Source organism: Miniopterus schreibersii (genome assembly GCF_964146895.1).
Source record: "Miniopterus schreibersii genome assembly, chromosome: 11".
NCBI classification, from domain to species: Eukaryota; Metazoa; Chordata; class Mammalia; order Chiroptera; family Miniopteridae; genus Miniopterus; species Miniopterus schreibersii.
The window spans coordinates 49,431,719-49,443,351 of record NC_138111.1 but is presented as its reverse complement, the minus strand read 5'-3'; the positions used below and the strand labels follow the sequence as shown (position 1 = coordinate 49,443,351).

The 11,633-nt window shown below is 36.9% G+C and overlaps 1 pseudogene across 1 annotated transcript; it reads left to right on the top strand.

Annotated features, from left to right (window-relative positions):
• The first annotated feature begins 11,116 nt into the window (after window positions 1-11,116).
• Window positions 11,117-11,311, top strand: LOC308563545 (thymosin beta-4 pseudogene; annotated as a pseudogene). Its single transcript has one exon. The product of its transcript is annotated as a thymosin beta-4 pseudogene (transcript).
• The last annotated feature ends 322 nt before the right edge of the window (window positions 11,312-11,633 follow it).

Genomic DNA, 11,633 nt, shown 5'->3' with positions numbered 1-11,633 from the left:
TATATTTCTTACTCTGAGGGATGTGTACTTGGAAACTCATTTTATAATCTTCTTTAAACTTCTCATACACCCTAATCATTATTTTTGTATGATTTTATAATAATAATCATTAAAGCATGGAAAGAATTAGCTACCCTTCCCAAAAGGAACACACACATATCTATATACCTGTCAAGAAAGTGTGAAATAAAATAATCTAGCTGAGGAAAATAGCAAATTATTCTCTGTATGGCAGAGAATAGGTGGAGCCAAGTAAGTGGAGCCAAGTAACCAGGTAGGAACCAGAAAGTGTGTTGGTCTGGGGAGTTTAGGAATTTGCATTTGAATCCAAAAGCTTAAGGTAGCCATGGAAAAGTTTTAAAAAACAACAACGTGGTAACCAGATATTTTATCAGTGTAAGACAACAAGCACTATTGACTGTATCTGGCAAAGCTCCAAGCACTGCATACATTCAACAGATAGTTATTATTTGCTCTGCATAGTTCTAAGCACGAGGGACCAAGAACAAAGAAAACGCACAAAAACTATCGCCTTCCTGGAACACGGTTTTTCCTGTCGGGAGACAGTTAATAAACCCATAAACAAATTAGATCTATGCTCTTTTGGAATGGTACAATGACACCGATTAACATGCTTACAGAGCAACTAAACCATGGTAAAATGAACTAGAACACTTAGCAGAGATCCCACAGGACAACAGAGCGAAAAGGGGGTGAAGGAGGGAGTGGGAAAGACCAGAGCGAGGAGCACCCGGTCAAAGGCACAGCGAGGGTCCCCCGAGGGCAGGGCTGTGTCCTGGGCTAGAAGGAAATCGCCTGGACCGCAGGGTGGGAGCAGCCGAGGGAGGGGGAAGAGGTGGGGCCCAGAGGCGGCCAAGACCGCAGAGGCCTTGCAGACACGGCAAGGAGCCAGGCTCACGCTCGGTGGGATGAAAGGTCTTAGTTTTGAGCAGAGGGGTGATCTGTTCTAATTTATGCTGAAAATGGTTGTGTTGTGGCAACATCTGGAGGTTAGGCTATTGTAACAATCTAGGAAAAAATGTAACGTTGGCCTGGACCCTGACAGCTGCGGTGGAAATGATGAGGGTTCTGGACACGATCTAAGTTCTGCAGAACTTGCTGACAGGTGGAGAGACTGAGAAAGAGAAAAGAATGAAAGCTGGTTTTAATCCCTCTTTGTTTGTTTCTTTTCCTGAGGAATAAGAGTATTTGTGTTTTTATTAAATTAGATGAAAATAATTTTGGAAAAGATTATGGGGGAAAGTTTATACAATGAATATTCTGTATGTTACACATATGATATTACACGGCATTCGAGAAGAGATATTCAGTGTTTAGTAAGAAATGTGAGTCAGGAGAGCAAAAACCAGCTCTGAAATAAAGGTATAATTTTGAGACACAGACATATATACTGCTTAAAGGCTGGATTTTGAATGAGAGCGGCAATAGGGTGAAATAGGTTTCAAAAAAAAGGGCACAGCCAGGCCAGTGTGGCTCAGCTCTTGAGCACTGAGCCTGTGATCCAGGAGAGCGCGGTTTGACTCCCGGGCGGGCACATGCCTGGGTTGCGGACTCTCCAAAGGAAATGAAATCAGTAGCTCAAAGAGATATCTGTACCCTCATGTTCATTCCAGCATTATTCATAACAGCCAACACAGGGAAGCAACCAAAATACCCATCAATCTATCTATCCATCTAAAAAACACTTTGTTGAGACATGATTGGCATGCAAAAAGCCATGGATATCTCAACAAAGTATTTGGATGGATGGATGGATGGATGGATGGATGGATGGATGGATGGATGGGAAGAGAGAACTGCTTGCTAGGTATTGTTTCTACATAGTTCAATTTACTTAATCCTTAAAAGAATCCTGTTGTAAATACATCATTTATTCAAAATTGGAGCTAGAGTTTCCTGATATGGGCAAGGCTAAAATAATACACTGGAGAAAGAAAATTGGTAGAATGTTAAGATATCTCTAGATGTATTTATTTTATCTGGAATAAGCTGAGTAAACCTCAAAATAAAAAGAAATCACACACCATAAGTAAACTTTTGAAAGTAAACGATAAAAAATAACAATAAATTGAAAAAAACAACAGAGAGTGATTATACATTACCTTTAACAGGAATGGCCAAATCAAATAACAATAGATTTCCCATCTGAAATCACTGAGGCAAGAAGGAAGTGCTAATAATTAAACAAACAAAAAGAGAACTGCCCAGAATAGATTGTAAAAGCTCGCACAAGTATCCTTTATAAATGAAGGAGAAATCACCACAGTTCCAGGTAAAGGAAAGTTAATGTGGATTCTTGTCAAATTTATTTTGACACTATTTATAAATAATTATTTGGAACTGAAATTAAATATTGCAGAGTTTAAACTTTTAAAATATCTGTAACTTCATTTTCCTTTCTTCCCTTATCATTTTAAATAAGAGGGGAAAGTTAAAACATTTTTCTTTGATTTCCATGTGGTTTCCTTTGCTCAGTTTGCATTTATGTATCTTTCTACTTTTTATTATGCTGTGTAGCTATTAAATAGAGCCACAAACATGACATTATGCCAAAGTTAATTAAAATAAGAAATCAAAGAAAATTTTTCTTATAATGAATATAAATTACCTTCAAGTTTATAACACTTTTCAGAGAAAAAAATAAGCTTAAATAGATTATAAATATATGCCTTATACTTGTAATGTACACTAAAATTTACAAATATTTTCTCAGTTACTGAAGAATCTTAACACTCTGAAATAGAAGTCCCAATGTCACCTGAAGGATCAGGATGATCTAATACTAAGAATTTGAGCCTTACCTTAGTCAGCTAAGCCTAACCTAAATCCTAGGTCTAACACTTACTAGCCTGAATAATTTTGCACAATGAATTTAACTTCTTTTTCATAATTTTCTTATGTGCAATGAGAAAGAAATATTCTTTTTTAAAAAAAATTATCCTTATTATTGAAAGTATTACAGATGCCCTCTTTTTTTCCCTCCCCACTGACCCCCTCCACCTTGATCCCACCCCCTCCCCAGGCCTACCTCACACTATTGGCACGATTGCCTGTCCATGGGCTGTGCACATATGCACGTAAGTTCCTTGGTTAATCTCTTCCCACGCCCCCCTTCCTGCTGAAATAGGCCAGTCTGTTGCATGCTTTAATGTCTCTGGATCTTTTTTGTTCATCAGTTTATTTTGTTCATTAGATTCCACCTATAAGTGAGATCATGTGATACTTGTCTTTCTCTGACTGGCTTATTTTGCTTAGCATCGCCATGCTGTCACTGATTATCAGAGAGATGCAAATTAAAATGACAATGAGATACCACCTCATATGTGCTAGAATGGCTACCACTAATAAATCAACAAACAAGTGCTGGCAAGGGTGTGGAGAAAAGGGAACCCTGGTACACTGCTGGTGGGAATGCTGAGGGGCACAACCACTATGGAAAACAGTGTGGGGTTTTCTCAAAAAATTGAAAATGGAATTGTCATTTGACTCAGTGATCCCACTTCTAGGAATATATCCTAAGAATCCTGAAACTCTAATCAGAAAGAATATATGCACCCCTATGTTCATAGCAGCGCTATTTATAATAGCTAAGATCTGGAAATAGCCCAAGAACCCATCAGTAGATGAGTGGATGAAAAAGCTGTGGGACATTTACACCATGGAATACTACGCAGCCGTAAAAAAGAAGGATCGCTTACCCTTTGAGAAATATTTATTCTTTTTGTTGATGAAAATATTACATGATAGAATTCTTACAAATTTGTGCTCTACACAATGTGTGGTGTATTTAAGATACCTAAAATAAATGGATAATTAATGAACAAGTGAGGAGATCTAGTCTCAGGAAGGTTACCTGATTTTCTCAATGATCAGGATACAAAATAACATAACTGGTACTAATATAAGTTATTACAGTTTCTGCTACCTCTTTTTCAACAATAAGAAAAATGGGAATCACTGTTTATTTTCAAATAAATAATTTTATAAAGCTCCTTTGAAAGCAGGTATTGAACAACTAAGCCTATCTTAACCACCTTTGAATCACAAAACTTGCAGAGTTCTTTAGAGAGGGAAGGTATTGCTAAACAAATTTATAAGTGAGTACATTATTATATTGCTTTTTTGGGTGAGTGTATTCAGTTCTACTTCTTCATTGAGAATCTTATAGCAAAAAAACAAATACTTGTCTCTTTATTATGGATTATTTGAAAATGAGTACATTAAAAAGTAGTTACAAATTCACATTGAATAAAATTAGAATGCAATTCTGTAACAGTAAATTTTTACACAGCATTTAATTAATCATGAATGCAAATAAATGCACTGGCTTTTATAATCTTTTACATAACTTGTTTTTCTTACCATATCAATGTTTCTTACAAGAAGTTTAAAAATTCATTGCAACTGTGTATAATTCCTCCCTTCAAACTGCACTCATGAAGTGCAGCATTTAAATTGGTAGTACATGCATCATTTTTCATGGTCGCTTTAGGATTAAATCTCTCTACATGGTGCCTTAAGACATATTGCCAACTCGGCTTCAAGGTGATAGAGTAGCAATAGGAGATTCGAATTCTGCACGAGTGGGTGAGAAATAAGGAAATGTGAAGATTTCCAGCTGGTAGTATAATAGGGCTCTTTGAAACAGATAAAAGATTCTGCCATGTCTAATGTATAATAATAATAAAATATTTATATCCAGGACAGTGTAAGGAGTTAATCCTAGATGCCTGAAGATATTTATAATGCAAGAGAGACGCACCACACATGTTGGACAAATAAAAAATTATTCATTATGGGAATATAGTTTTAGATAATATCTAGAAGACAAGAGAGAATCACAAAGTCCACTTCTTCCATTTGAATCCATAATACTTAGCAGAGTGACTGGGATATGGAGTAATTTAGTAAAAGTTCAGAAATATGTCATAGATTAACCTTTACTATTATCCTACATTTCTCCTTAAGTCATTTTTATGTTTAGTTTAGAATGAGTGTGTAGTTCATTGGCACAGATTCAGCAAATTATGTAGGGAATATAGAATATTTTTCTTTTGCAAAATGAATAAGATAATAATATATAATACCTAACACCATAAACACTGATAAGTGGCTTCCTCTTTTTAATGCCATGAATGAGCAGAACAAGCTCAGTCCAACCCAGTCTATTCCTATGATGTGTTCTTCCTTTACCTTTTCTATAATCATTGCTTTGTGTTAGGTTTATAATTAGATAGAAGGACTTAGAAACTGGTGGCTTATAAAACCATTTTATAAAACACAATACCTAGCATTCTAGGAAAGTTTGGAGGACAATTATTCTTGGCAAATAGATAAAGGTATTTTTCATCTGATACCTTTATCTTTGTATCCAATTGAATTGTATTGAACAGGTTTGTTGTTGTTTGTGTTTGTTTGTTTGTTTGTTTTTTTCCATCCTAAGAAGTAAAAAGCTGAAAAGATTGAAAAATTAATAGGTATTTTTGGGTCCATAAGAGATGCATGGACCCAGGGCAAAGCCGTGCCCCAGTGCAGAGACTCACAAGTTGAAACTCTCAAAGGAACCTAGGTGGTGCCTAGATAGGAAATCCTGAACTGCAGCCGATGAACTGCTGAAGGCTCAGTGCAGACAAGTCTGAAAATTAAAACTTCAGGAGTCCCAGCATAGGGTGGGTAGATCCCAGCATGATGTGATATTTACCCACAAGAGCTCCTCCAGGGTCTTAGGGCAAATATCCAAGAAAAATTCCCTTAGGCTACCAACAGGAACAGGGGAAAAAACCATTTTGAAACACTCTAGAGCATTCTGTTCTTCTTAACAGTTCCTGCCTTCGGGGGAAGCTATTTAAAGAGAGCCTGAGCTGGCAAAGCCTAAGAGACCTGGGGAAGGGAAATAGCAAATTCCTGCGGACTCTAGCCTTCCATGTGAGAGAAGGGAAACACCCAACTCTAGCCACAGTAGCCATGCTTTACAACCTAAGGGAGGCTGACAAAAAAAGAGAAAGAAACACATGTAAAGTTCTCATTCCAGAGGCATAGGCTCACTAAAAGACAGATTTAATCACAGGACTCACTTCCCCTCTCCTAACACCTCACTACCACATTACTAAGGGCCTATTTGCAGCATTTTCCCCCCGATAAATTATTTCCAGCTATCAAAAAAAAAAACAAACCAACAAAATCAAAAACAAAAAAAAACAAGGCATACCAAAGGCAAAAAATCCCAACAAAACAATTTCAAGAGACAGAGCAAGCAACAGATCCAGACTTGTTAGTGATGTTGGAATTTTTAGATCAGGAATTTAAAACAACTATGATTAATATGCTAAGGCTCTAAAGGATGAAGTAGACAGCATGCAAGAACAGATGGGCACTGTAGCAGAGAGATGAACATCCTAAGAAAGAACAAAAAGGCAATGCTAGAGATAAAGCAACACTCTATCAGAAATGAAAAATGCCTTTGATGGGCTTTTTAGTAGACCAGACACAGATGAGATAAAATTTTTTGTGCTAGATAGAGCACATGCCAGTAGAATCCGCATAAACCTAAAAAAGCAAAGGAAACAAAGACTAAAAAATAAAAACTGAGCATAATATCAAAAAACCACGGGGCAACTACAAAAGGTAAATCATATATATAGTGGAAATTCCAGGAGAAGAAAGAAGGAAACGGAAATCATGTTTGAAACAGTGACTGACAATTTCCCCCAAACTGTCACACGCCAAACCACAGATGCAAGAAATTCAAAGAACACAAAGTCGGAAACTGCTCCCAAACTACACCTAGGCACAGCAATTTCAAACTACAGACAATCAAAGGTAAATAATACTGAAAGAAGCTAGGGACTGGGGCGAGGGGGGGGGGAGTGTCCTTAGCTATAAAAGAGCCAAGATAAGAATGTGTCTGACTTCTCCTCGGAAACCATGCAAGCACAAAGAAAGCACAGGAAATATTTGAAATGTTAGGGAGGAAAGAAAACAACCTGAGCGAGAATTCTGTGCCCTGTGAAATTATCTTCTAAAGTGAAGGGGGAATAAAGAGTTTCTCAGACGAACATAAATTGAGAGAGTATGTTACAAGTACACCTGTTGTGGAAGAAATGTAAGACAGAGTCCCTTAGAGGGGAGGTATACAATATAGGTGAGAAACTTGAATCTTACATTTAAAAAAAGAAATAAAAGCATCAGGGAAGAAATAAGTGAAGGTAAAACGAAAGCTATTATTTCTCTTATGAATTGATCTAACAGGAGTTTGTTGAAAATCATTTTAGCAACAATGCATGTATATATGCATGCCCGTATACAATTATAGGTAAGTATATATATGTATGTGTACATAAGTGCATATTCACCTTACATGTACAGTGGTCAGTCAGCTTTCTAATGGGATCCATCCCGGAAAGCCGTTCGGGTTCTGAAACGTTTGAGAACCGAGGGATCCGCAGCCGACAGCTGGGCCTCAGGGTCTCGCCCTCAGCAGAAGCCGCGGGGCCTGTTCCACTTCCGAGGCGGGTTCGAAAACCGAAGCATGCCCTTCCAGTTTAGTGTTTGTAACCCAAAATGTTCGTCAACAGAGACGCTGGAAAGCCGAGGTCCCGCTGTATATGTAAACATAACATACACGGCATGGGAGGGGGGATTAGGGATTAGGATTATCTTCTATTCACACTGCACTTGAAGAGGTAACTCTTACTTGAAAGTGGACTTGAATTGCCTGTAAACATGTATTATAAACTCCAGGGCAACCACTAAAAAAAAAGAAGAAGAAGTAGAACTGATTAACTGATAGCTAAACATAGAGAGAAAATAGAATTATAAATGCTCATTAAAACCAGAAAAGGGAGCCCTGGCAGGCGTGGCTCAGCAGTTAGCACGTCGGCCAGTGCACCGAAGGGTTGCGGGTTCAACCCCCAGTCAAGGGCGTGTCCCTTTGCTGCAGGTTTGCTCCTGTGCCCTAGTTGGGGGGGGGGGCAGCCAACTCACATGTCTCTTTCACATGGATGTTTCTCTGTCTCTCTCCCTCTCCCACTCCCGTCCTCCCTCCCTCCCTCCCGCTGTCTCTGGGAATCAGTGGAAAATGTCCTTGAGTAAGGGTTAGAACAAAAAGCAGAAAGGGCAGGGAAAGTGTGGAAGACAAAAACAGGAACAGAAAACAAAGGCGACAAATAGAAAACAGTAATGAAAATGGTTGGATATTAATCTAACCAAAGTAGTTATATCAATAATTACTTTGAATTTCAGTGGTTTGAATGCCACAATTAAAAGACAGATTGTCACAGTGGATCCACAAATCTAACTACACTATATGCTGTGCACAAGAAATCCACTTTAAATATAGATACATATAAATTGAAAGTACATGGATGAGGGAAAATGTGCCATGCTATCACTACTCAAAAGAAGGAAGAGTTAGCTATATCAATTTCAGAAAGAATAGATTTCAAAGTAAGAGATATCAGAAATAAAGAAGGGCACTATATAATGATATAGGGGTCAAGTGTTCAAGACAACACCTCAAATCTTAATGCTTAAGTGCCCAACAACAGGCTGCCCTACATGAAGCAAAAACTAATAGAAATGCAAGGAGAAATCGATGAATTGGATATAAAGAGAAATTTTAATTTTTTTAAATTTTAAAATATTTTGACTACGTGAAAATGAAAACACAACTTAAAATTTGTGGAATGTGGCAAAAAACAGTGCTTAAAGGAAACTTTATAACAATGACTACATATATGAGAAAAAAAAGAAAGATCTGAAATAAGTAATCTAAATTTCCATCTTAGGATACGACAAAAACAAGAGCAAATTAATTCCAAAGGAAGCAGAAGAAAAGAAACGCTAAGAATTAGAGCTAAAAATCAATAAAATTGAAAAAGGGAAATCAATACAGAAAATTAACAAAAACAATAGCTAGTTCTTCACAAAAGTTAATAAAATCAATAAGCCTCTCGGCAGGCTAACTAAGAAATAAAGAAAGAAGACACAAATTACTGATATCAGAAAATAGGAGGGAGCATGAAAAGGATTTAAAAAAGGAATCCTTTGAACAATTCTATGGCAACAAATTAGATAACCTAGGTGAAATGGAATAATGCCTTCAAAAATACAATCAACCCAACCGATACAAGAAGAAATAAAAATTTGAATAGGCCTATATCAAAGAAATTTAATAAATACTTAGTAATCCAAAATATAAAATTCAGGCCCAGATGGGATTACTGGTGAATTCAACCAAACATTTAAGGAAGAAAAATGATACCAATTAGACAGAAGCACAGGGAATACATCCTAATTCATTCTATGAGGTTAGCATCACCCTAATATCAAAACCAGACAAAGGCATTATGAGAAAGACAACTATAAACCAATGTCTCTCCTGAACATAGAGGTAAAAATCGGCAAGAAAATAACAGCAAAATTTAATCCAACAACATATAAAAAGAATTATACATCATGACCAAGCGGGATTTATCCCAGGTATAGAAGGATGGCTCAACATTACAAAAAAAAAATCAGTTAATGTAATCATCACACCAACAGACTAAAAAAGAAAGATCACAAGATAATATCAATAGATGCAGCAAAAAGTTAACACCTATTCGTGATAAAAACATTCAGTAAACTAAGAATAGAGGGGAACTTGCTCAACTTGATAAAGAATATGTAAAACAAAACAAAACAAAACAAAACAACACAGGAAACCTCACACTTAATACTGAAGAACCTGAAGCTTTAACATTAAGACCTGGAACAAGTTCCCTTATCACGGCTCCTTTTCAACATTATACTGGAAGTTCTAGCTAATGCAGTAAAGCACAAAAAGGAAACAATATTTATATAGATTGGGAAGGAAGGCATAAAATCATTGTTGTTCACAGGTGACGTGATCATCTGTGTAGAAATTCCGAAATAAAACAAACCCTCTGGGAACTAACAAGTGATTATAGGAAGGTTGCAGGGTACAAGGTTAATAACCTAAAAGTCAATTCATTTACTATATACTAACAGTTAAAAAAAATGAAATTTTAAATTAAAAATATACCATTTACATTAGCATCCCCCCAAAATGAAATATTTAGGTATATATCTAACAAAATGTATGCAAGATCTATATGAAGAAAATTACAAAACTCTAATGAATTAAAATGAAAAGAAGTAAATAAATGGAGAGATATTTCATGTTCATTAATAGGAAGACACAATATTGTCAAGATGTTATTTCTTCACAATTTGACCTAGAGATTCAATACACTCTCAGTCAAAACCCCAGCAAGTTATTTTATGGATATTATAAACTGATACTAAAGTTTATAGAGTGAGGCAAAACACCCAAAAGAGCCAACATGATGTTGAAGGGAAATAAGGAATTTAGAGGAGTGACACCACCTGAGTTTAAGATTACTATAAAGTGACAGTAATCGAGACAATGTGTCAATTGAGAAAGAACAGAAAATTAATCAATGGAACATAATATAGAGTCCAGAAATAAGACCCCCATAAATATAGTCAATTCATTTCGATAAAAGAGCAAAGGTAATAAAATGGAGCAAAGATAGTCTCTTCAACAAATGGTGGTAGATCAAATGGACAATCTTCATGCAAAAAAAGAAAAAGTTTTAGACAGAGGCCTTAGGCCATTCCCAAAAATTAATTCTTAATGGATCAAAGATCCAAACATATAATGCAAAACTATAAAAATCCTGGAAGATAGCCTAGGAGATCATTCCTAGGAGAAAGCCTAGATGGCCTTGGATATAGTGTTGCTTTTTTAAGATACGACACCAAAGCCACAATCCATGAAAGAAATAACTTATAAGCTGTACTTAATTGAAATAAAATAAAAATAAAAAGTAAATAAAAATCTGCTCTGTGAAAAACGTTTTTAAGGAATGACAAGACAAGCCTCAGTCTGGGAGAAGTATTTTCAAAACACATATCTGATAAAGTCCTGTTATTCAAAATAGGCTAAGAATTCAAAATGGAACAATAAACCAACAACAACAAACACAAGTAAACATTGGGACTCAGCTGCGCTCACCAAGCAGATCGGACTCCTCTCCTTCGCCCACCTCGCTTGGCTTCCTCTGCAACCATGTCCGACAAACTGGGTCTGGCTGAGGTTGAGAAATTCGATAAGACAAAGCTGAAGACAGAAACGCAAGCGAAAAACCCACTGCCTTCAAAAGAAACGCCTGAGCAGGCGAAGCAGGCAGGGGAATCACAAGGCGGCAGGCCCCACCAAGATGCACTGCGCGGCCTTCTTATTTTACTCCTTTTAGCTGTTTAACTGCGTAAGGTGCAAAGAGGTTGGGCCAGTTTAAACGACTTGCTGCCCCTTTCACATCAGAGGACTATTGACAACGGAGCCGCACCTGCCTGGCCCACCTGCCTGCCTGGCAGGGGAGGAACAAACCCTGCACGTTGCTGAAGGTAGAAGTTGGGTGGGACACCAGTGAAATCAAGAATAAAAACCAAGCTGGTCCAAGATGTCCTACAAGCCGTAAAATGCAGTTGAATCACGGTGCCTTTTTCTTAAAATGATTTTAACTATTGGAATGCACGATTTTTTTAAATATACAAATAAAAAGTTTTCAAACCTGAAAAAAAAA